Source organism: Gymnoscopelus braueri (assembly GCF_963280865.1).
Source record: "Gymnoscopelus braueri genome assembly, chromosome: 8".
In the NCBI taxonomy this organism is placed as follows: Eukaryota; Metazoa; Chordata; class Actinopteri; order Myctophiformes; family Myctophidae; genus Gymnoscopelus; species Gymnoscopelus braueri.
Window position 1 is genome coordinate 43402663 of NC_137609.1, and position 25532 is coordinate 43428194.

The following is a 25532-nucleotide window of genomic DNA, read 5'->3' on the forward strand; positions in this document are numbered from 1 at the left end:
GGTTTCAATCAATCAATCAATCAAGTACAATTTCGATTTTATTTTTTTACTTTACTGGAGTATTTCCAACTTTAAATATTTTTTCTTCTACTCCACTACATCTCAGAGGCAAATATTGTACTTTTACTCCACTACAATTATTTGAAAACTTTAGTTACTTTACAGATACAATAGCCGATCTACAAGCTCACGACGCGTCGCGATGCGACGCGTCGTGAGCTTGTAGATCTGCTATTTTCAAACATTTTAGTACTTTTACTTGTATATTTCCAGTATTTTTCTATGCCAATACTTTTGTACTTTTACTCGAGTAACATTTTGAACACAGGCCTTTTACTTGTAACAGAGTATTTTTATATTGTGGTATTGCTACTTTACTCAAGTGAAATATCTGAGTACACCACTGCCAAGGAGTGCTGTCTGAAGCATGCTTGTCTGACGCCAGCTATACTGTGGGAGCCGAAGAGGGCCACCGCCTCGAGGAGAAGACTGACCTATCGCCCACATTCACTGAGTGCCTTTATTGAAAGCGCTTTACAATGTGTTTCACATTCTCACACCAATGCAAGGCCTGCTCATCATCCTCCGGAGCATTTAAGGGTTAAGTGTCTTGCTCAAGGACGTTTTGATGCGCAGCCATAAGAGGAGCCTGGGATGGAACCGGGAATCGAACCGGGAACCTTCCTTCTGATTCCAAGATGGCCACTCTACCTCCTGAGCCACTGCCGCCCTACTTTGTTGTGTATGGGTTGGACATACTGTAGGCCCCTGGCTGTGTGGTGTGGGTAGGACAGCGGTAACAGCAGTATTGTTTATGGAAGGTTGCATATCCACTCTGTCAGACCGTCTACTCAGCATCTGGTCACCAGGTTCTTCTTGGATTCCTTAACACATTACCCGCCAAGGACGCAGATATGCGTTCTAACTTCTATTACCTTTTTTTTCAAATTCCACAAGAGGGCGCTCTAACACAGCCTAGGAATGATCCCTTCCTAGGCTGTGCTCCAAATGGCTGCTCGCAGGTAGAAATGTTATTGTTCCAGTGGACACACGGATCCCTCCCCAACCCACGGACACTTTTTCTTTTTACATTTTTGTACACAACGTGTGGCTTCCACAGCGCTTCAAAGATCTTCTATTTAAGGTGGGCTAATAAACGCTGGCAAGGGGATACAAAACGATGTTTTAACATCAGGCAGTCAATGGGTTAAGAATCGCACAACGCCCGGAAATAATCGTTGTGTAATGGAGGCAAATTGGTATATGCCTACTCTAAAATGCATGTATTCCAAGTCGTTCCACGCATGCTGAAATAGATCGTTTTAGTGGCACAATGGTATTATCCTAAAAGGGTTTTTGAAAGGGATTATTATAACTTCAAACCCCACCCCAAAAAAAAGAACTGCATGCCCTTTGCAGCTCTCGCGCACACACACACACACGCACGCACGCACGCGCGCGACACACACACACACACACACACACTCCTCTGTTGTTCTTCCAACCTCTTACTTTGTCTCTTTCTCCTCTTCCTCCTTCCTCATGTCTTGTTCTCTGTCGTTATTTCTCTCGTCTCTCGTCTCTCATCTCTCTCTCTCTCTCTCTCTCTCTCTCTCTCTCTCTCTCTCTCTCACTCTTCTCTCTCTCTCTCATCTCTCTCTCTCTCTCTCTATCTCTCCCTCTCTCCTCTCTCTCCTCTCTCTCATCTCTCTCTCTCTTGTTTGAGTGAGGCATGTGTGCGGCAGCGGGTAGAGCGCGGTGGGATGTTTTTAGTTGGCACATGCTTGATGAGGAGACCGGAACGTTCCCCCGTTCCTTGACAAGGCATCGTTATCTCCGTGCCTCGCCCCGGAGACGCACGATGATTAGGATTACTTAAATGTCAAATTATGTATTTATTTATTTATTCATCATCGTGTGTCCCCCCCCACCACACACTCTTTACACATTATCACTCATGTACTGTATATGTACTTCCTTCTCTGTACAGCCAGGACTTGCCTCCTCACAAGATGGCCTATAGTCTGTTAGTAGAACACTGGTTCTCAACTGTTACATGTGGGTCCCAGGACCCACGTGGGTCCTTGAGGGGGTTCCAGGGTGTTTCCAGCCAAATGATGGAGAGTTGGTAACCAAATGGACCCTTATTAGATCTTTCACTCTTGAAAGCATAAAATGAAACCAAATGGACCCGTACGGGTCCATTTGGTTTCATTTTACGCTCTCGAGAGTTAAATCATTGTTAAACATTAAAGTACCAAAAGTAAATGTACTCATTATGCAGAATGTCCCATTTCAAGTTTTCAAATGTATAAAAATGTTTTGAAAATAGCAGATCTACAAGCTCACAATGCGTCGCGTCGTTGTACTAGTTGACGAAGTAACTAGTAACTAAAGTTTTCAAATAATTGTAGTGGAGTAAAAGTACAATATTTGCCTCTGAGATGTAGCCTATCTGGGATGTAGTGGAGTAAAAGTTACTGCAAATTGGAAATACTAAAGTAAAGTACAAATACCTCAAAATTGTAGGCTTGAGTACATGTACTTAGTTACTTTAGACCGCACGCGCGTGTGTGTGTGTGTGTGTGTGTGTGTGTGTGTGTGTGTGTGTGGTGTGTGTGTGTGTGTGTGTGTGTGTGTGTGTGTGTGTGTGTGTGTGTGTGTGTGTTTCTCTCTCTCCTTTCTCTCTCTCTCTCTCTCTTTCTCTGTAGAAAAGTTGTTTGTGGCCTTTGGGGCCAGTGAGACGTCAGTGCGCACAGACCCCCCCTCCCCCCCCCCCCCAGTCCCTGTTGGATGACATACAGTATAACCCTTATCTCTAGCACAGCACAGCACAGCTCAACTCAATTAAAAAGTACATCTCCATCTCCTTAATCCCACGTGTAATGGAGGAAACTGGAAAATAATTGTGTGACTGGCAGCGAACGTTCCAACCAATTAATGCATTCTGAAAGTATACTTGTATGATTGACATTTTTGCAGTAGTTATTTATTCTTATGTGGGATTTTTATCTCCGCTAGCTATAGGCCAAAGGCCAGGAATTACTTTTTTCCCCGCTGCTGTCCGTTGTGTGATTGCTCAGCTATTCTCGGAAAGTCCTCGACCTATCAGTGCAACATTTTTAATGCAGGCTGCCAGTAGGCCAAGGAAGACATTCCACCCCAACATGTTCAAATCAGCCACATGGTGGCGCTATACCAGCCCACGTTATGTTTTGGGCTATACCTCTGTAGCCGTAGATCATGCAATTAACACTACTGTAAATAGGTTTTCCACCATTTATTTTCTTCAAACTAGCTACTACTCCTGCAGATTTTGTCCAAAACTCACACAAATCGCTGCACATTATCTATGGAGTCATGTGATGAACATACATAGTATCATACCTACAATCCAATCCTTGAATAATAGTTATTATTATGAATACTAATAATATTAATAATATTATAATTATATATATTTGTTACACACACAAACCAATTGCCAAATGAGTTACCGTTTGCCCGTAATTGGCTTCCACAATTTATGGAGGGGCCTATTTCTTAAATGCTATATATCATGAACGCAACATCCAACAACCAAGTCGGCAACATGCGAAAGTAGAAACGCCAAGATATGCACTCTGCGGAGCGCCCCTTTCTACTTTTTATGGGTACCGCAAGCAGTCCACGGCCAGTTAATCCAAGGTCTTTGAAATAATATGAATTGGTATAAAAAAATCTATAATAAAATGGAGCCCTCTAGTCCTCTGTAGACCCCACATAGCACTGTAAGCTCCTGGGTTCAGTGCTAGAAAATGGCTCTGAGCTGCTCTGAAACGTGGGCAACTCAATGACAATCTGTCCCCTCTGTTCCACCCATCGAGTTCTGTGTGTGCACGTGTGTGTGTGTGCGTGTGTGTGTGGAGACTGCATTTAAAATGAGGTGTGTGCGTGTGTGTGTGTGTGTTCATATGCGCCTGCATGTACCAAGCTTACTGCTTGTGTGCATGTACAAGCATGGGCGCTTGTTTGTCCATGTGTGCACGTGTGTGTGTGTGTGTTTGCTTCTGTGTCTGTAAGTGTGCATGTGTGTATGCATGGTTGGGTGCTTCTGACCACGGCAGTGACCCATGCTAGCACCTACACACACACACACACACACACACACACACACACACACACACACACACGCACACGCACGCACACACGCACACACAAAACTGAGAGTCGCAATATATGTGAGGCGATGACACAAACAGCGGGGTGGAGGGGGTGGGGGCCGTTCTTCTAAAAGTTTGCCAGGCTCCTCTTGGGCATTGAAGCTTTTTGTGAGTGATGAAGTGTGGCCTTTTCTTTCTGCCTGGATGCAGGGTCTGTGTCACGTCTGCTCCTGCAGGGCTCTCTGTGCTCCTGTGAATACTGAGAGGTCAGAGGAACCTACAACCACAACCGAAGTCTGGTAGCAGAGAGAGAAATGTCCAGAAGAGTGATACACACAGATATAATGCATCATCAATCATTGAAATAGAGTGTCTTTAGGTGAAAGAACAGCTACTGATTAGGAACATTATTTAACCTGTGCTGATTACCAATATCCCCTGCACCTGTTAAAGGCCTTTGAAGTGCGCTGCCTGGGTCAGTTTAACCTGTGAAGTCTGCCAGTAAAGACCTATGTTTGAAAGCTCACCCAAGTGTGGTTATTTAGAGTCACCAGTATATTACAATCATAATAATAACTAGAAATATTGTTCCTGAAGAAACAATGTGGGCTCACTTTAAAGCCAAAGTTTCAGTTTCACTTGGTATCTCTGTCTTTGTGTTGTAGACTTCCTCCGGTTGATCAGATCGGAAGCACCTGTTATCATTCTCCTAATTAGTCATCAGTTAAACACCTGCTTGAATAGCTGATGGTAGTAAGGGGATGGAGGGGTATGGGGGCGGGAGTGATGGGTGTGGGGTGCTTCCCCCAGGCTCCAGTGAGTGTGTGTGTGTGTGTGTGTGTGTGTGTGTGTGTGTGTGTGTGTGTGTGTGTGTGTGTGTGTGTGTGTGTGTGTGTGTGTGTGTGTGTGTGGGGGGGGGGGGGGGGAAGTTGTGTGGGGTTCTGTTGACCAATACACACCTTTAGCTGCCCTTAGACCAGCATTGAGAAACTGCCCTCAGAGCATCAAATTAATGTTGTTGGGACCTATCATCAGTGTTGTAGCCTGGGGTCATCGGGTGTTTCGGTCTCGCAACATACAACATACACCCTCGCCCAGGTGACCCAGCCAGGGTTGATCAAGCCCCGACTTACGTCCCCAGTAGCTACACACGGTCAGTCCTATAGGGAAAGACAGGGCCACTCAGTCCGCTTCTCCGGAAGTACTCTGCCGGGACTCGGGGAGGCTCTGGCACGTGGAGGGACTATGCTCTGTGGGTTGCTCCTGGCCGGGCTCCTCCTTCGTCTCACCAGGTCCAGGACCTGAGCGCTGTGCCAGATCGGTGCCCTGACAGCAGCTAGTTAACATTGTTGCGTTTATATACCTGTAGAAGGCTAAAAGCTGCCCTGAGACCAGCATTGAGAAACTGCCCTGAGAACAGCACATTCATTTTGTTGTATATCATTTAAGCTGCCCTGAGAGTAGCATTGAGAAAGTGCCCTGAGAGCAGCAAATTAACATTGTTGCATACATATACCTGTAAAAGGCTATAAGCTGCCCTGAGAGCAGCATTGAGAAACTGCCCTGAGAGCAGAAAATTAATGTGTTATAGGGCATAGCAGTGGCGGACATTTTCTGGTTCCACTTCAAAATAGTCAATGGATTTTTCCCATTGACATTTCCAAAAATATTTATATCAATTCATTTAAGCCTAGAATCAAGCCATCCAGGGTCCTGGTGAATCATGACCATAAAACCATTTTTTTTCTGTGATTTTATTTTATTTTATATTTAATTATATGATATACTATATTTAATAAATACCCTTTGTTTTTCCGTTTCAAAAAGTTTTTTCACCTAGGCTTAATATAATTGATATAAATATTTTTTGAAATGTCAATGGGAAAAAATGCATTGACTATTTTGAAGTGGAACCAGAAAATGGCCGCCACTGCTATGCCCTATATGTATATCATTTAAGCTGCCCTGAGAGCAGCATTGAGAAACTGCCCTCAGAACAGCAAATTAATGTTGTTGTATATCATTAAAGCTGCCCTGAGAGCAGCATTGAGAAACTGCCCTGAGAGCAGCAAATTAACGTTGTTGCATCTATATACCTGTAGAAGGCTATAAGCTGCCCTGAGACCAGCATTGAGAAACTGCCCTCAGAGCAGCAAATTAACGTTGTTGCATCTATATACCTGTAGAAGGCTATAAGCTGCCCTGAGAGCAGCATTGATAAACTGCCCTGAGAGCAGCATTGAGAAAGTGCCCTGGCACTGGCCCTAGTGAGGACCATTTATATGAAATTGGACCAAGTGGTCTTTTCAGGGTACATCAGATTTTACAATATAAAAATAAAACCTGGCCAATGTTCTAAGTCTAACCTTTCACAAAATATGAGCTGTCTGTCCCGTGACCTAATCACTCATGGATGATTGATGGGTTTTCATGGCTTGGATGTTTAGATGAGACCAACGTACACGTACGTCTCACAACACAAGCGGCAACCAGAGTGATGTCTCTTGTCTGCCCGCCAAAGTCATACCGTATCTGGCTGAGCGATATTAACCCATTAAGACAGGGAAAGTCATTTTGATTTGAACCACTTTAACCATTATCTTATACTTTGGCTATTCAAAATTAGCAGATATACAAGCTCATAACGCAGTACCAAGTGCCGCGCTAAGATCTGCTTGTAGATCTGTTTATTTTTTTTTTAATCATGAAAAATGTGTGCAAATCTTTGAATACATATATTTTTAAAGCGAACCTTTATAACTCAAATCTTTGCTTCTGGGGAATATCTTCTAAATCCTAAAAGATTTTTGAAAAAATTGTGTTGCTATAATATCAGTGGTTCTTAAACGTTTTCATGTCAAGGGCCCTCAAGATGATATGTATTTGGGCGCGGACCCCCATCTCAAAATATGTTGTTCCAGGGACCCCCCTGAAGCAAAGATTTATTTTTTAAAGTTTGCTTTAAGAAAAATATATATTCAAAGTATATATAATATATAATATTCACGATTTTTCAAAAATAGCAGCTAGCTATGAGCTTGTAGATCTGCTATTTTTTTAATAGCCAAAATACAAGATAATGGTTAAAGTGGTCACACGGACGCGTTCCCGCCTGAATGGGTTAAACCACAGAGGTCCAAAAAGCTAATAATATGCACGCCCGGCCGAGGCAACGCGGGGTTAGTTAAAAGGAGATAAGATGATTAATCTCTGTCTCAGATCGGGGGGCAATTTTTCACAACAGAGCCCTGTTGGATATTGGATATCGTTGATACTGGGCTATCAGAGAGATGGCAGAACCCCCCCCCCCCCCCCCCATCATCAGCAGCAGAACATAATCAAAAGTGGATTGGAATAACATCAGGTAGAGTAAGTGAAAAGGGAGAAGAAGAGAGTATAAAGAGAGAGGAGGGGAAAAAGCGCAGCATTGGCAAAGTCAACGTTTGACTGTGTTGAGAAGAGAATGTTCTGGATGGGCTGATCCAACGCCGACGGTGAAATTCATTAAAGAAGTCATTGTTTAATGTTTAAACCTCTCTCTCTCTGTCTCTCTGACTCTCTCTTTCTCTTTCTCTTTAACTACATTTTCATCCTCTCTTCTGCCCTCCTTTCATGCCTGCTTTCTTCACCTCTCTTTGCTTGCATTATGCCCCCCCCCCCCTTTAAAGGAATAGTTCATCCAAAAAATGCCTTATTTTCTATCAATTACACATGCACCCCATGAAGCCTTGAATTCATTTGAATTCATTTGAATTTGTTTTTTGACGCATTTCTGAGCCAATAATTTGATGACCGGGGTGTTTAGACGGTAGAAAGACTCAAAGAGACTCCTTTGATTGAGTCTTCTACCGGATACATTAGCATCTTTCCACCGGTAATCAAATTATTGGCTTTGAAAACAAAAAAAACGTGATTTCAAGGCTTCATGCGGGTGTGTAATTGATAGAAGTTATTTTTTGTCTGAACTGCTACTTTAACTTCCCTTCCCTCCACCCTGTTGTGTAACATTTTTGTGAACCATTGCCAGCTTATCCAATTTCCCTCACTTTTTTACCCGGCCATCTCTTCGTCTGTTTCTCCACTCGTTCATCTGTCTCTTTTTGTGCCCGCTTTCCTTTAGCTGGTAAAGCCCCTCCCTCCGGAAAATCTCATTTCCATTTGATTTCAGGAAGGAGTCTGGCCTGAAGGCTTGTCTGGGTGTTTCTAGCCCGTTCACCAAATGGACGAGCCTATCAGCGTCGTCGCTCATCGTTCTGTGATTGACAGCGAAAGTTGGCCAATTAGGTGGCGAGTTCGAGTGAGCCCGAATGGACCCGAGTGCAGCCTGAGTGCAGCCGACCAAAAACGAACGGCAAGCCATTGTTTTTTGTGCGTTGTCTTTACTTCTTACTTTCTTTTTTGAGTCACGGAATTTACTTTTAAGACATCGTTTGGATAGAATGTAGTTGTTTAACTTCATATATGTGGTCAATTAATCATGACAGAGCCTATTTAAAATAAAAATTCAGAGAACCGGCAGGGGCGGGCAGTGACACGCATGTATCCGAATAAGGCAACCTATTTTGGGCATGGCCATCTCAAAAGTCCCGTTGCGTCACATTAGTCTGGAGGTGGTAAAAATGCACTGCTGATTGGCTGAAGGGGAACAACGATCATTGGCTGAAGGGGTTGTCAGTCAACGGTATTACTCCCCGCCCAACTCCAGCCCACAGCCAATATTGCAGAATGGGCGATCATGCCAGACTCACTCCTGAAATAAATTACAATGAGATTTCCGGAGGGAGGGTTTACCAGGCTAGCTTTCCTCTGCCTCTCTCTCTCTCTCTCTCTGTTCTGCTCATTGTGTGCTTTTGTCCCTCACGACCCACCTGTCTATCCTTCTTTCCCCCCTCCATCCATCCTCCTGTGATACCTTCCTGCCCCTCGACTTATTCGGTCTCCCCCCTCCCGCCCGTCCACTCCTCTTCAGTGGTAGAAAGTAACCAAGTACATTTACTTAAGTACAATTTTGAGGTATTTGTACTTTACTTGAGTATTTCCAATTTCCAATACTTTTACTTCCACTCCACTACATCTCGTATCCAAATATTGTACTTTTACTCCACTACATTTATTTGATAACTTTAGTTACTTTGTAGATTGATTATTATTTCAAAACATAAAGTAACCACTTCAACCCTACTGTATATACATTTCGGCCATTTGAAAATAGCCGATCTACAAGCTCACAATGCGTTGAGATGTGATGCATTGTGAGCTTGTAGATCTGCTGTTTTCAGAAGATTTGTATACATTTGACAACTCTAAATGGGACATTCTGCATAATGACTACTTTTACTTTTGGTACTCTAAGTACATTGTGATGCCAATACTTCTGTACTTTTACTCAACTACACTTTGAACTCCGGACTTTTACTTGTAACAGAGCATTTCTACATTGCAGTATTGATACTTTTACTTAAGTAAAACATTTGAGTACCTTTTCCACCACTGCTCCTGTCTCTCCCCTGCCAACCTCTCAGGGAGGAGGAGGAGGAGGAGGAGGAGGAGGAGGAGGAGGGCCCTGCATGCTCTCCCAGGCTGGCCTCATGCATGCAAACCACATTAAAAATCTCCTCCAATATCTCAGCGAGCACCTGGCCCAGAGCTGAGCTGCAGAGACCAATCCATTACCTCAGCCCAGAATCTGTATTCACATTCACTTCTAGTGGGGGGGGGGGGGGGGGGGGGTGTGTGTGTGTGTGTGTTGTGTGTGTGTGTGTGTGTGTGTGTGTGTGTGTGTGTGTGTGTGTGTGTGTGTGTGTGTGTGTGTGTGTGTGTGTGTGTGAGTGTGATTGACAGAGAGCGAGAGTTTTGTCTCTGGGAGATAGATTTACGTATGTGTTTTGTGTGCGTGCGTGCGTGCGTGCTGTGCGTGTGTGTGTGTGTGTGTGCGCGTTGTGTGTGTGAGAGAGACACAGACAGACAGACAGACAGACAGACAGACAGACAGAGAGGGAGATCTGTGAGTGCCAGTGGTGTAAAGTAACTAAGTACATTTACTCAAGTACTGTACTTTTAAGGTATTTTTTAACTTTACTGGAGTATTTATTTTACTTCTACTCCACTACATCTCAGAGGCAAATATTGTACTTTTACTCCACTACAATTATTTGAAAACTTTAGTTACTTTGCAGATTTAAATTATCATATTATAAAACATACATTAACCACTTCAGCCCTATTTTATACTAAGGCTATTTGAAAATAGCTGATCTACACAATATGTTTGTACTTTTACTCAAGTAACATTTTGAACACAGGGCCTTTAACTTGTTACAGAGTATTTTTATATTGTGGTATTGCTACTTTCACTTAAGTAAAACATCGGAGTACTTCTTCCACCACTGGTGAGTGCATGGGAGAGAGTGGGGGGGGGGGGGGTGGGAGGGGGGAGGCAGTCCTCAGAGACGGGCAGTGGTGTGTGCTGCATGCTGGGCCAACTGAGGAGACAGTCAGCGGAGCACGCCCGCCCTTGAGAAAGAAGACAATGACGTGATTGAGATGCATTGACAGAAACTGGGCTCTTTCGCTATGAAATGAGTAGTGCTGCGATGGGAAATAATCAGATCTTGGGTGGATTATGTCACGATAATAGAATCATTCCAATCGAAAATGGAGGAGGACAGTTTAACCCGAATCACGTCTCTCTCTCTCTCTCTCTCATCTCTCTCTCTCTCTCTCTCTCTCTCTCTCTCTCTCTCTCTCTCTCCACTGTGATTCTCTTCCATGCTTTTATTTTTCAGTCAATTCCCAACGTGGAAACATAGAACTGAACCTGCATAGAAAGCAGCCTCCAATTAGTAAAGATCTCTTCACGTTGAGGTTCCCTGTTGTATATGAAAGAGAGAGAAGACATGAATAAGCAAATAGGTGAGGCAAGGCTCACTGAACTGCCTGTGGAATAATAGACAGTACACGTCACGTCACACACCACACACAACACACACACACACACACACACACACACACACACCACACACACACACACACACACACACACACACACACACACACACACACAGACAGACACACACAAAATCACACGTAGCCACACACGGCCTCCTAAAACCCCATTCCCCGCTCAATTGCCCCGAGCCCCCTCGCCAATCTCTGCTCGCCTGCGAGGCTGTTGCAATGTGAAATCTCTATTTCGGCTTGCAGTGGGAAAAGAATAAATCACTAAATTAAGCTACCGCTGTGTGAGAGAGAGAGAGAGAGCACAAATTAAAAAGGCTGATACTGGGTGAGTGCTTTTTTGGAAGCAGATAGTGTGTATACAGGCCTCGGGTGGTATGGATGAAGTGTGTGTTTTCTCTCCTAGTTACAGCACAATCAATGCTCTTGATTATGAGAGCACAGGCAATTCACGCTCCTTTGTGCTGCCGCACAAAAAATTATAACCGATCCTCTATGATTGGAGAGACATCTTCACTTTTCTCTCTCTGGAATACCCTGCTGTTCCTCATTGCTATATCGCTCCTCTCATACGAACTTTGATTCACCCTTTTTTCAATCTGCAGTATGGATAGAGCAACCACTCATTCTCAAATGACAGAGTGGAGAATCCATTGAATGCTAAGACACGGCTGTCTATCTGTCATGATGCTTATCATCACTTCTCTGCTACCCGGGAAAAGTCATCAGAAATATGCTCCTTCTGCCAGGGAAAGCCGGTGGGGGGGGGGGGGGGGCATGTATATAAGGGGCAGCACTTATATACATTTCGGCCATTTGAAAATAGCCGATCTACAAGCTCACGCATGCGACGCATTGTGAGCTTGTAGATCTGCTATTTTCAAAGATTTTTTATACATTTGAAAACTTATGATAATGAGTACTTTCTACTTTTGTTACTTTAAGTACATTTTGATACCAATACTTTTTTTTAACTTAACTCAAGTACATTTTGAATTCCGGACTTTTACTTGACAGAGCACTTCTACAATGCGGTATTGATACTTTTACTTAAGTAAAACATTTTGAGTATACTTTTCCCACCACTGAGTGCATGGGGCAGGGCTGAGAGTACAGTTGAGTGGGGTGGAATGCAGTAATCCTTTTCCCTGAGTGGTGGTGCACTCTCAGCCACTATAAAGCCCTGTGGCCCACAGAGAGGTTCTGGACACATTAACGGAGACACATTTCAGGAGCGCTGCGTCGGACATCCGTTTTGGGAGACCTTTTGTGGAGAGTTCTTTGGCACCTTGAGTAGCCTCAAGCCCATTCTGTCCCTCTCTGCGGGGAATCGCAGGGAAATGGTGGACTGAAGCCAAGGTCCTTTCCGTCTTTCTTAATTTTCCTCTCTCTCTCTCTCTCTCTTCCTCAAGAGATTGCTCAAAAGGGCAGCCGGCGCTTGACAGGCTGACACCAATCACATGAAATGACCCTCCTCACTTCCCCTAGCTGCAAAAAAAAAAAAAAGGAACACAGGCCAGAAGGAGAGCTCTCTGATGCCCTCACAAGAAGGGAAAGGGGGAATAATAATAATAATAAGAGAAAAGAGATCATTTCAAGGATCAAGAGATCCTCCGAAGACTCCAAAGAGAATGAGTTATTGATCGCATTGAACGACAAGCAGCCATGCATGGACAATTGAATGCAATTGTGTCTATTCCCTCGATTCAATACTTTATCGAAGACAATGAGCCTTTAGCTTTAACCCATTAGACCGGGAAAGCATCATTTGTGTAATTTTAAGATTACTTTGGCTATTAAAAAAATAGCAGATCTACAAGCTCATAGCGCGGCACCAGTGCCGCGCTACGAGCTTGTAGATCTGCTATGTTTGAATAGCCCAAGAAATCTAAAAATTACACACAGATACGTTCCCGGTCTTAAAGGGTTAAGCAATCGACATCGGACGCAAACACTATCGATGCTGGATGTAATTCATGAAAACTGAACCCTGTGTCCGTTTACACGGTCACTTTTATTTTCTATAGACGCACATTGTATTGTGTTAACCAATTGAGAGAGTACAGTGGCGGCACATTGATCAATGTACAATATGTCAATTATGCTTATGGCACCAATTATAATGCACTTCGCTGGTCCAACTGTTTTGAGGTAACCGTTTTGATACAGACATGACACCTGTATGCAGTGGTGTAAAGTAACTAAATACATGTACTCAAGTACTGTACAATTTTGAGGTACTTTTACTTTTCTGGAGTATATCCAATTTTTCTGTACTTTTACTTCTACTCCACTACATCTCAGAGGCAAATATTGTACTTTTACTCCACTACAATTATTTGAAAACTTTAGTTACTAGTTACTTTGTAGATTTTGATTATTATTACAAAACATACATTACCCACTTCAGCCCTATATACATTTCGGCCATTTAAAAATGGCCGAACTACAAGCTCACGATGCATTGTGAGCTTGTAGATCTGCTATTTTCAAAAAATATAGATACATTTTATACATTAGAAAACTTGTGAAACGGGACATTCTGCATAATGAGTACTTTTTACTTTTGGTACTTTAAGTATATTTTGACACCAATACTTTTGTACTTTTACTCGAATACATTTTGAATTCTGGACTTTTACTTGTAAGGGCGCGGTCACACCAAAACATGGTTGGCCGCTGTTAAACTCAGGTTGTAAGTGGCCACAGTTTTTTTGCAGCCAGCGCATTCTAAATGAACCTAAATAAACGGAGTGACCCACCTGTCACTCGCTTTAAGGACCCTCCCCGCAAGCACCATGTCGCTTCCTGAGTCTTGGGGCCTTCGACTCACCCGATTGGACAGAGGGGGAAAAGCAGCATAGAGCACATAAACGCAAGATGTGCGCGACAAGTGGAAAGATCCGCAAGACATGAATCCACGCATTTGCTTTGACAAAGCATTGGCAGATTCCTTCCCATAGGTAAAAAGTGCGGTGTAACCGTGCCCTGACAGAGTATTTCTATATTGCAGTATTGATAATTTTACTTAAAGCAATACAAGGCAGGTCCAAAAATAAGGATTTTTTAGCAACCTCTGCTGGTCCCTACCGTCATTGCAATTATTTAGCACAGTCCTACATTACCCAGAATTCCATTTGTTTTCACCGGAAGACGGAAGCGTTTCAAAAAGCGTTCTTTTAATTGTTTTATACTATCTGTGGATCGTTTCTCTTAGCCAGTGGAGCTTTAGTAACCGTGAGCTGTGTTTTCTTTTGCTGTTGTTTTTCCATCTTCAAATCCTATAATGTCTTAAAAACAGCGTGAGATCCAAACAGGAAACCGGTACGGTAGTTCCTGGCCAAACCGGTGCATTTCCGTTTCTCGGCTGGATGACGTCATTTTCGCGGGATAGACGCCCCCGCCACCGTTTCAATAGAAAATCGTTTTTAAAAGGCTTTTGGGCGTGAAATTCATGGAGTGGGTGTTGTGAAACATTTGCCACTCACAAAAGATATACAATTTAACTTTAGTTTTTTCGAAAAGTTACCTAGTATATTTTCAATTCAATTCAAACTTTATTCAAGACACACACAAGGGGGTCCATAGTGAAGAACACACAAAACATATAAAAACAAAACAAAAACAAAACACAGTATAGCTTTAAGCAAAAAAAAAGTACTTTTTCCACCACTGACTGCATGTCAGTCGGACATATAGAGATTTGAGCAGGTAGCTATAGGATCACATTAGCCAAGATTACCTCAGCAAGCAAGAAGGTCAAACTGAAAGAGAAAGGAGAGGAACAAGAACAAGACGAAGAGGGAAAACGGGAAGAAAACCAACTTGAGATAAAAACCGAGTGAAGTGCGTAGACGAGGATCCTCTGAGAAAAGACTCAGCGTGTGAGGATAAGAGGATAGTGTGCTGTGGGGAAGAGAAACTGCGCTCTGTGTGACACGTCTATGTGACTTCTAAGCATCTGATAAGGCCCGCTCAGAAGTGCTATTTGGAAAAATCTATAAGCTCACGGTAACTCCTATTGGATTTGCTTACAGTACATGTGGACCTGAAAGATTAATGGAGAGAGAGAGAGAGAGAGAGAGAGAGAGAGAGAGAGAGAGAGAGAGAGAGAGAGAGAGAGAGAGAGAGAGAGAGAGAGAGAGAGAGAGAGAGAGAGAGAGAGAGAGAGAGAGAGAGAGAGAGAGAGAGAGAGAGAAAATAAGCAGCAGGAAGACTTCACTTAGCCAAATCCAACCTTGGAGGTTGATCAAATGTTTTGATAAACACGGATGACAAATGGGACGTTCATTGACTGTTTGAGGTATACTAGGCAACCACAAAGTCACACGTCATCACAGACTGACACATGGTCAGTGTCGGAAAGTACCTACATTTACTCAGGTACTCTACTTATAAGTCCAATTTTAAATTGCTTTTATTCCTTTTATTATTTCTATATTTTATACTTCTACTACATCTCAGAGGCAAACGTTGTACTTTTCTTTTTTTACTCCACTACAATTATTTGAAAACTTTAGATAGAAGTCACTTTACAGATTTAGATGAATATTATAAAACATACATTAAGCACTTAAAGGAGGAGTTCACCCAAAAAATGATTTATTTTCTATCAATTGCACACCCCATGAAGCCTTGAATACATGGATTTATTTAGGTTTTTGTCGCATTCCTAAGCCAATAATTTGATGCCTGGGTGTATTTCCGGTAGGAGACACAAATAATCTACTTTGTGTCTCCTACCGGATACATTAGCCGGTAGGAGACAGGAATCAAATTATTAGCTTGGAATGTGACAAAAACGCAAATAATTCCATGGATTCAAGGCTTCATGGGGTATGCAATTGTTAGAAAATAAGTCATTTTTTGGGTGAACTACTCCTTTAAGCCCTATTTTATGCTTCAGCTATTCGAAAATAGTCCATGTGCAAGCTAAGGTAAATGTTTGATTGAATAGGATTTTTGAATGTTTGACTTTTACTTTTAACTACTATTTCTACATTGGGGTATTGCTAAGTTTAATTAAGTACAAATCTGAATACTTCTTCCACCACTGGTTACACATCACATACAAAAGTATTGGCATCAAAATATACTTTAAGTACCAAAAGTAAAAGTACTCATTAGGCAGAACTTCCCATTTCAAGTTTTCAAATGCATACAAAACTTTTCTGCAAGAAGTAGATTGTAGATGTAGATTGTAGATCGGCTATTTTCAAATGGTCGAAATGTATATGAAGTAGTGGGTAATATGTTTTGTAATAATAATCAAAATCCACAAAGTAACTAGTAAGTCAAGTTTTCAAATAAATGTAGTGGAGTAAAAGTACAATATTTGGATCCAAGATGCAGGAGTAGAAGTAAAAGTATTGGCAATTGGAAATACTCAGGTAAAGTAAAAAGAATTACTCGAGTACACGTACTTAGTTACTTTCCACCACTGATACACTCGCGTACACGCGCCACACTTTCTGTCAGTGGAACATCTCTTTAATGTTGGCTGGCCTTGCTCTGTATGTGAAATAATGACTTATATCTGTGCCTCAAGCAGCACACCTGCAGAGTGCTGTCACACAGCCTGTGTGTGTGTCTGTGTGTGTCTGTGTGTGTGTGCGCGTGTGTGTGTGCGTGTGCATGCGTGCTTGTGTGTGTGTGTGTGTGTGTGTGTGTTTTTTTTGGGGGATTTGGTCTTGGTTGTGTGTACTTTCTTCTGTGTGTATAAGAACAGAGTGTTCTGTGTATCTCAGAATGTGTGAATCACACCCTGCTATTACAGGGTGTCCCGCGGTGCCTCTGTCTGTCTGTCTCTAATAAAAGCACTGGAAGGCTGCTCCCAACACGTCACGTCAGAACCCTCCAGCTCCCCTCGACCCCAGCTCTCCATCACAAACTCACTGACCCGCTCTGTGGTCAACCGTTGTGGTGTGCGCGCGCGTGTGTGTGTGTGTGTGTGTGTGTGTGTGTGTGTGTGTGTGTGTGTGTGTGTGTGTGTGTGTGTGTGTGTGTGTGTGTGTGTGTGTGTGTGTGTGTGTGTGTGTGTGTGTGTGTGTGTGTGTGTGTGTGTGTGTGTGTGTGTGTGTGTGTGTGTGTGTGTGTGTGTGTGTGTGTGCCTGCACATGTGTGTGACTGCATGTGTGAGAGAGAGAGAGAGAGAGAGAGAGAGAGGTATGTATGTTGTAACTGTACTGTGAAAGTTTTGTTTTTGGTTCAAACAAAAAGTGTTTTGTTAAAAGGTTAAAGCACTACAGTATTGTGTTAGAACTCATGGCTATAGGGTGTTTGTTCAGCAACAGCTAGGTGTCTCTAGCCTGGTAAACCCCCCTCCCTCCGGAAATCTCATTTGCATTTGGTTTCAGGAAGGAGGGTCTGGGATTGCTCACAGAGTAAAGCTGCCCGAACCACTGCGCATACGAACCAATCAGCGGCTGCTAGGGGCGGGATCATCCAATCACCTGCCTAGTACTTGAAAAAATGAAACTCCGTCTGTCATCGATTCTGCGCCCGGAGTCTCAGATGCAAGTACGCTGTGAAACAAAATGTGTGTCGCAAGCTTCTTCCATTTGACGGAGTGAGGTTAAGGTGTCTCCCCATCTCTCAATCTCTTTAATACATTGTCAGGTGGGTGGAAAAATCTTCCAATTTCACTTGTTTAATCTGTATCCTGTGTGAGTTCTCTCTCCTGATTGGATACCTAATTGGCATCCCGAGCTGAAAATGTATTTTCTGTTTATTAAAGAGCTGGAGAGACAGGGATACCCCTGTTGTTGAACAAACACTCTATAGCAGTGGTCTTCAACAGGGGGTCCGGGACCCCTAGGGGGTCATCAGAGTTACCACAGGGGTTCTACCAAATCTTTGTGTGATGGGGAACATTAGCCGAAAACAGCAGATCTTGTAGATCGGCATTTCTTTTTAGAAAAGATAATATATGTCAAACAAGTATATGAAACTATCAATGAAATCTATGAAAAAGTTTAATCTGCAACACACATGATAGAAGATGGACAGCCCTGGCTTGCATTGCAAAAAAAGGCCTTAGCCAAAATAAAGAGCATTTCTTGTAGTCTCACCCAGGTGGGTGAAGGTTATACTGCGTCCGTACCAATCCAACATGACGTTTTCAGTCTTCCAATAGTGCAGGGGTCTTCAGCGTTTTCAGGCCAAGGACCCCTTAGCAGAAAGAGAGATGAAGCAGGGACCCCCACTACTTTTTCATAGATTTCTGATAGCTTCATAGACTTGTATTAGCGTAGTGTTGGATTCATGTTAACGTGGTTTTCAGACAGTTAACCACTTAAAACCTCAATACTTAAATATGTGCTTGGTCTGCTCTTTTTTAACCCCCCTTCACCAAACCTCTTTGCCGAAAACACCCGATCTACAAGCTCACAACGCCTCGCAGCTATTTTCGGCTAATGTTCCCCTCAGAATAGGGATTCTAGGGTTCAGTGGTTAAAAAAAATCCTATCATTGAAAGATTTGGCGGCCCCCTGTAGTAACTCGGAGGACCCCCTAGGGGTCACAGACCCCCTGTTGAAGAACCCTGCAATTGTGTAAAGTTTAGCCTATTGTTTACACTGTAAACGACGGACTTTCATAAGCAAAACATTTCATCTCTCGCCATGGCAACAGCATCATGTTGCCGCGAGGCACAGCGTACACTGAAGACGGGGATGCATCAGCTGATTGGCCTAGATGGCCCCCCGTTTGATCACAGCGAAACGTGTTGTGAGCTTGTAGATCTGCTGCAGAACTGGGATGCTGGGTCTCAAGTGGTTAATTAGGTGTACGGGGTACTGTAATACACCGTTCATTAACGTTAATTTCCATTCGACGAGAGCAAAGGGGCGGAGCTTCTGGTCGTGGCACGTCGGCGGACCCACGTGCCATCGCGTCGCGTGTTGTCAGCAGTGGTGGGAAAAGTACTAAATTTTTTACTTACGTAAAAGTGTAGAAATACTCGGTTACAGGTAAAAGTCTGGAATAAAAAATGTACTTGAGTAAAAGTGCAGAAGTATTGGCACCAAACTTAACTCTTGACTGCCAGAGTATTTTCATAAAGTACTCCCCCAGTGCCAGCAATTTTCGTGTTTTTTTATTTTTATATTTTGAATTTTTCTCATGAAAATAATTTAAGGGGACATAATGTAAAGACCCAGCACAAATCCGCCACTAGAGTGCAGCACATGACAGCTAGATCAGGTCGTTGGGTCTCTCTCAGCCTTCTTGATAGATTAGACAGAGAAAAACATGAAAACGGAAGTGACGTCGTCCCAGATTGTTTTGATCGCCAAAATGCCGTCGTGATACACGACGGCGATGACTGATCGTCACCCAGACCATAGATTATAGAAGAGAAACTGTCCGTTTGTCCGTCATACCGTGTGAAAGACCGTTTATTTACCTATTTTGGACGAAAATGACTGGGGAAAAGAATCAAAAACCGGAAACGGAATCCAGGTCATGAAACCGGATGCAGATGTCCGTGAAGTAAGTGGAACTCGAGAATAACATTGAATATTAAGCAGCATAGCGCAATCAGAGATTAAACAATGAACGCGCGTCCAGCGCGTCGAGCGCGTCGACGGCCAACTGGACAAAGTAGCACTTGACGCGTTATCGCGTCGTCCGCAGTCAAAGAGTTAAAGTTAAAGTAAAATTAAAGTACCTGCTTGAAGTACCAAAAGTAGAAAGTACTCATTATTGCAGAATGTCCCATTTCACAAGTTCTCAAATGTATATGTTACAGTATGATTGGAGAACCAGTACGATTGAAGAAAGCGCGCTCGTTTTTACCACCCACCCAGCACTAGAGGGCGCTTCCTCGGCCTCAAGCTCCACTAAGTCGGCGCGCCGTGCGTGTGAACGCGTGTTCAGCGTTCCCCTCATAGATATTATGGTTCCCCTAGCGTAGCTTCCTGGTTGCTATGTGGGGGGGAACAACAAAAGACAGGTCTCCGTCGGCGCATCAAAGCCCCGCCTCTCCGCGCTCTCCTTCTCCTCCTCGGAGGAGGAGGAGAAGGAGAGAAGGAGAGGACGGGACGGTTTATTACGCGAGGAGGAGGAGGAGGAGGAGGCTCCTCTTCCTCGCGAGCCTCGCGTAATAAACCCCCGCCTCGCAGCGCCGTCCTCCTTCTCCTCCTCGCGAGCCTCGCTAATAAACCCTGTCTCGAAAAGCCCCGCCTCGCCCCGAAGGAGCCCCGTGCCTAAAAACGAGCGCTCTGTCTTCAATCGTACTGGTTCTCCAAACGTACTGTGACATATACAATCTTTTGAGAATAGCAGATCTACAAGCTCACAATGCGTCGCATCGCGACGCATTGTGAGCTTGTAGATCGGCTATTTTCAAATGGCCGAAATGTATATACTGTAGGGCTGAAGTAGGTAATGTATGTTTCGTAATAATATTCTAAATCTACAAAGTAACTATAACTAGTAACTACATTTTTCAAATAATTGTAGTGGAGTAAAAGGGCAATATTTGCCTCTGAGACGTAGTGGAGTAGAAGTAAAAGTACAGAAAATTAGAAATACTCCAGTAAAGTAAAAAAGACCTCAAAGTTGTACTTAAGTACAGTACTTGAGCAAATGTATTTAGTTACTTTACACCACTGCTGACGCCTGTGCATGCGTTGGCCACTCCCCTGCCATCACACATCTGTGACTGTACCCTAAATGCATGGGTGGCAAAATGTAAGAAATATAGAAGATGTAGGCAGAATGGGACACAGCATTTTTGACATCACGTTACGTTGACAATGCTAGTTGTTTTCTATACTGACCATAAATATAAAGCGAGGCTCTTATTCCATACCTAATTTAATTAGTATGTAAAGGACCTTTACACAAGCATTGATACCACTGCTGCTTTAGCCCATTAAGACCGGGAACACATCTGTGTAACCACTTTAACCATTATTTTATACTTTGGCTGTTTTTGAAAAATCGTGAAAATGTGTGCAAATCATTGAATATATGTTTTTTAAAGCGATTTTTTTTTTACTCAAATCTTTGCTTCTGGGGGGTCCCTGGAATAACATATTTTGAAATGGGGGTCCGCGGCCAAATACATCTAGGGGTCATACATAAGGGTCCTTGACATTTAACAGTTTGAGAACCACTGATTATAGCAACGTATGTTTTTTTTCAAAAAACTGTTAGGATTTGGAAGACATTTGTAGAAATCCCCAGAAGCAAAGATTTGAGTTAAAAATGTTCGCTTTTACAAATATATATTATTCAAAGATTTGCAAAAAAAATCAAGATACATTTTTTTAGCAGATTTACAAGCTATCTGCTATTTTTGAATAGCCAAAGTATAAGATAATGGTCAAAGTGGTTAACATCTAAAATGACAGAGCTGCGTTTCCGGTCTTAACGGGTTAACTCAGATCAGTGCCAATTCCCTCCAGCAGCCCAACTACTTCCTGCTGATATTTTGCACACGGATGTCACGCAGACTATTTCTGAACCATATCTGGTTTTGTGAGGCGGCTTTATATTTATAGAATGATACGGGGTGGTTTTTCAAGCAATCCCTGCATGCTGCTCTGATTTATTTGGGATCATCCCCAGAGCCGAGAACTTTCCCAGCGAAATACAACTGTATAACTATTTGTTGTCCTAAATCCTTTGAAGTAAGCGTCTCTGAATGAACAAGCACTTGACATTTGTAGGTCTGATATGGGTCTGGTAAAAATTATTGCTGAAAAGTGGTGTAATTCATATAGACCGTTAGATTAATATACAGTAGATTAAAACACTGGTTCTCTCTATGTGGGGTCTGGGAAACGTTATTGGGGGCGTTCCAGGGGGTCTCCAGCTAATGATTGATGTAGTTAGGAACCAAATGGAGCCTTACTGGTCTGTAACTCGGTTTGGTTACATTTTACATCCAGAGTTAAATTAACACTGATGATGACAGGTACAGATATCTCCTTAAATGGGCATATCAGCATGCCCATATATGGGCATAATACGGATGACATCATGGATCTCCATATATGGGCATAAAAGGGATAAGGACCGACAGATACAGATATCTCCATATATGGGTATAAAAGGCACACAGGTACTGTAGACAGAAAGAAACAGACATTTCCATATATGGGCACAAAAGAGGCACAGACAGACGGGTACAACGGGTACTCTGACAAAGCCCCCGACACTATGACCACGTAACGGCCCGGACCTCTAGTTATACTAAAGGCTATTCAAAAAAAGCAGATATACAAGCTCATAGTGCCTCACTTTGTGCCACGCTATGAGCTTGTAGATCTGCTATTTGTGAAAAATTGGTGCAAATCTTTGAATATTATATCTCTTTTAAAGCAAACATTTTTAACACAAATCTTTGCTTCTGGAGGTCCCTGGTACAATTTATTTTTTGAAATGGGGGTCCGGAGCCAAATACATATCATTTTGGGGCTCCTTGACATGAAAAAGATAGAGAACCACTGCCCTAGGATAGCCCCCCTTCCTGCTCGCTCGTAGCACTGTGCTCCGGGTAAGACATTCAGTTAAAGGACTAAAGAATTGAGATGCCTGGTGGTTCGAGAAATGATGGTTGAAGAGACTTTTCTTCCCTTTCAAAAGGTCTGAGTGTGACAAGGCCTGCGGTGGGACATTTACCATACGGTGTACATCTTAGGCAGGTGACATTTACATCCTGATACGTTTATAGCAGATCACTTTTATTTCCGAGCACCTTGCGGTGAGGGGGGCAGATGTTGTTCTGTGTCAAGAACGGGAATCCAGCCGTGAATTAAAACCGGTGTACGTGTTCTGGCAGAGAGATGGAGAGGTGCTTGGGGAAGGATTGGTAGATATGCAGAACGAGAAAACTAGAGAGAAAAAGAGGACTGAGACGGGGGAACGACGCAGGGAGAGAGGCGCGGGGGGGGGGGTGGGGGGGGGAGAGGCAGAAACAAAGACAGAAACCCACAGAGACACAAATTGGGATGAGAAGGTTATGTCAGTGCTTCCTCATGTGTGTAGAACAGCCTGTTCCAAAGCTTCGTTATCTCTCCCATGACCCCTCGTAGCAAGTTTTGGTTGCTCTCTAAACTGCAAATCATGCTGCAGGCAACACTGGTGGATGATGGAGAGATAGATAAATACTTTAAATACACAGTAATCACAGTTAAATATGTGGATAGAGGAAAAACAGCATGTGCAAAAGAAGAGAGAATGAGAGCGAGAGATTTGCGATGCATAAACACCCGAATTTGTGTGCCGACTAGCGAACACCGTAGTACCGTAAACCTATTCCACGCTACGATGTCACAGAAGAAAACTAATCTAATCTACTGTAATCTACAGTAATGTAATGTATGTGGCAAAGGATTTCATAATATGCTGTTATTCTGTACAAATATATTACTTTCTCCTTGACGAAATAATTCACGTAGTGGCACTTTGGGGGGAAAAGGAGGACATAGATTGGTGAAGCAATAGGAAGCGGCGCTGGAATCCAACCGCCTGGGTTTGGATCCGCCCTTTAATAGGGCTCGCTCTTTCAGGCTAGTCAGGCCTAGACTGGGGAATGTGATAGAGGGAGTGTGCTACCCTGTCCAGGTTCTACAACCACTAGGTAATTAGCATTGGTCACACCTGGAGCCCATCCACTAATCAACCAGCTGAACCTTATATAAGCAGCTCCAAACATTGTGTGTGTCAGTTGTTGCAGACAGCAAGTACGCAAAAACTTGCTTCGCATCGCCTCACGTAGTAAAGAAGCTACCCTTACTCTGTGTATGTGTGTGTGTGTGTGTGAGAGTGCGCGCGCGCACATTCAGTATTGCCAGATTGTGCGCGAGAAACAAGCATATGAATATGAATATTATATGGCTATTTATATATATTCCAATTATTATTGCACTAAACTGTTCCATATCATAATATTACACATTACAATAATATGTATTATTAAGTATATTATATGTTATACTATAATAAATATTGTATTAATGCTGTTATATATTATATTATTATATATTATTACATATAATAATATATTATTATATCATGTCATATGCTGTATTATAGTACACAATAACACATACTTACAGTCACATATAAATGATACCTACAATACAAACATACATACTATTATGACATATCAATACATACATATTTACATATATTTTTCCGTATCTATAATACCTGAGCCATAAATGAGGCAGTATTCACAATGCCTCTTTGCAAGGAACGCAACCCCACGATCCGCCTCCCTTAAAAGAGCCATAATTTCCATCTCTACTGCCCACTCTGTGCTGCAGCGACACGGACACAGAGACAGGGACACGGAGGGACCAACAAACGCAAAGCCCCGTGCGCGGCTGGTGTCGAGGGGGGCGTAGCCCTCCGAGACTCTAGTATCTCATAAATAAGGCTATGCCTTCCTGCAGCTGACCCCTATTCGAATCTGACCTACGGTACTTTAATGCACTTCATGGTCCCTTTCTTCCCTGCCTGGCTGCCTTTCCTGTCTCTTTGTTCACTGGCTAAATAAAGTTGAAACGTAAAAAGATATATATATATTTTTTTCCAGTAGAATAAGTTCATGTTTGAGTGGCTGAAGTCGCCATGGCTAAAAGAGATTGTCCTGTGCCTGAGACAGCTTAAAACTGTTGCATAATTCAAGTAGGCAAAATGTGTTGATGAATGTGCATTGTTCCAAGAGGAAGATCAAAATGCCCTGTGAAAGAGACTGGTGATGGACAGATGCAGTGTTCATATGTCTATCAGTTGTGAACCCTTATTCTCAGGCTGTGAGTTGCTGATTTGTAGAATAATAGGGGTAAGCACATCATGGATTAGAACCCTATGTAGAATAGTCTGTTTTTGCAGTGTCGGCTCAGGTCAGCTCAGCTCATGTCAAGAAAGACAGAGCATAATGGATGTTGAGGTTCAATGGTAGAAGTACCGAATGTGGGAGATTGAATACCACGAGCATAGAAAAGATAGCTTTCGTTTTGCCCCCACACTCAGCCTGTATAGGTTTGCTGCAGGATTATTGTTGGAATGGTCACAGACTGTCACACACATTTAAAGTATACCCTAATCCAGTGTAATATATTCTACTCACAAATTGTAGGGATCGTCAAAACAAAACATCTCATTGTGTAGATAATAACAAGGATAACGCACACAACACAGGATTTAGGCTGAACCACAGCTTGGTCTGAAGATTCACCTCTTCAGACGCCACCTCGCCCCCTCCTTCTTTCTCCTTATATCCCTTCTTGTCACTTTTGTTTTGATGCTAAATTAGTTTACAATGCGGAGATATTTTGGTGATTTATTCTCATGTTTTTGTTACTCTTTGTTAGCTTTTTCTTGACCATGTTGTTTATAAAGATGTTCGGTTCATAGATTACTGGTATCCTAAACAAATTGCCTTCACAAACCTTTTCTTATTGAAAGAACGTC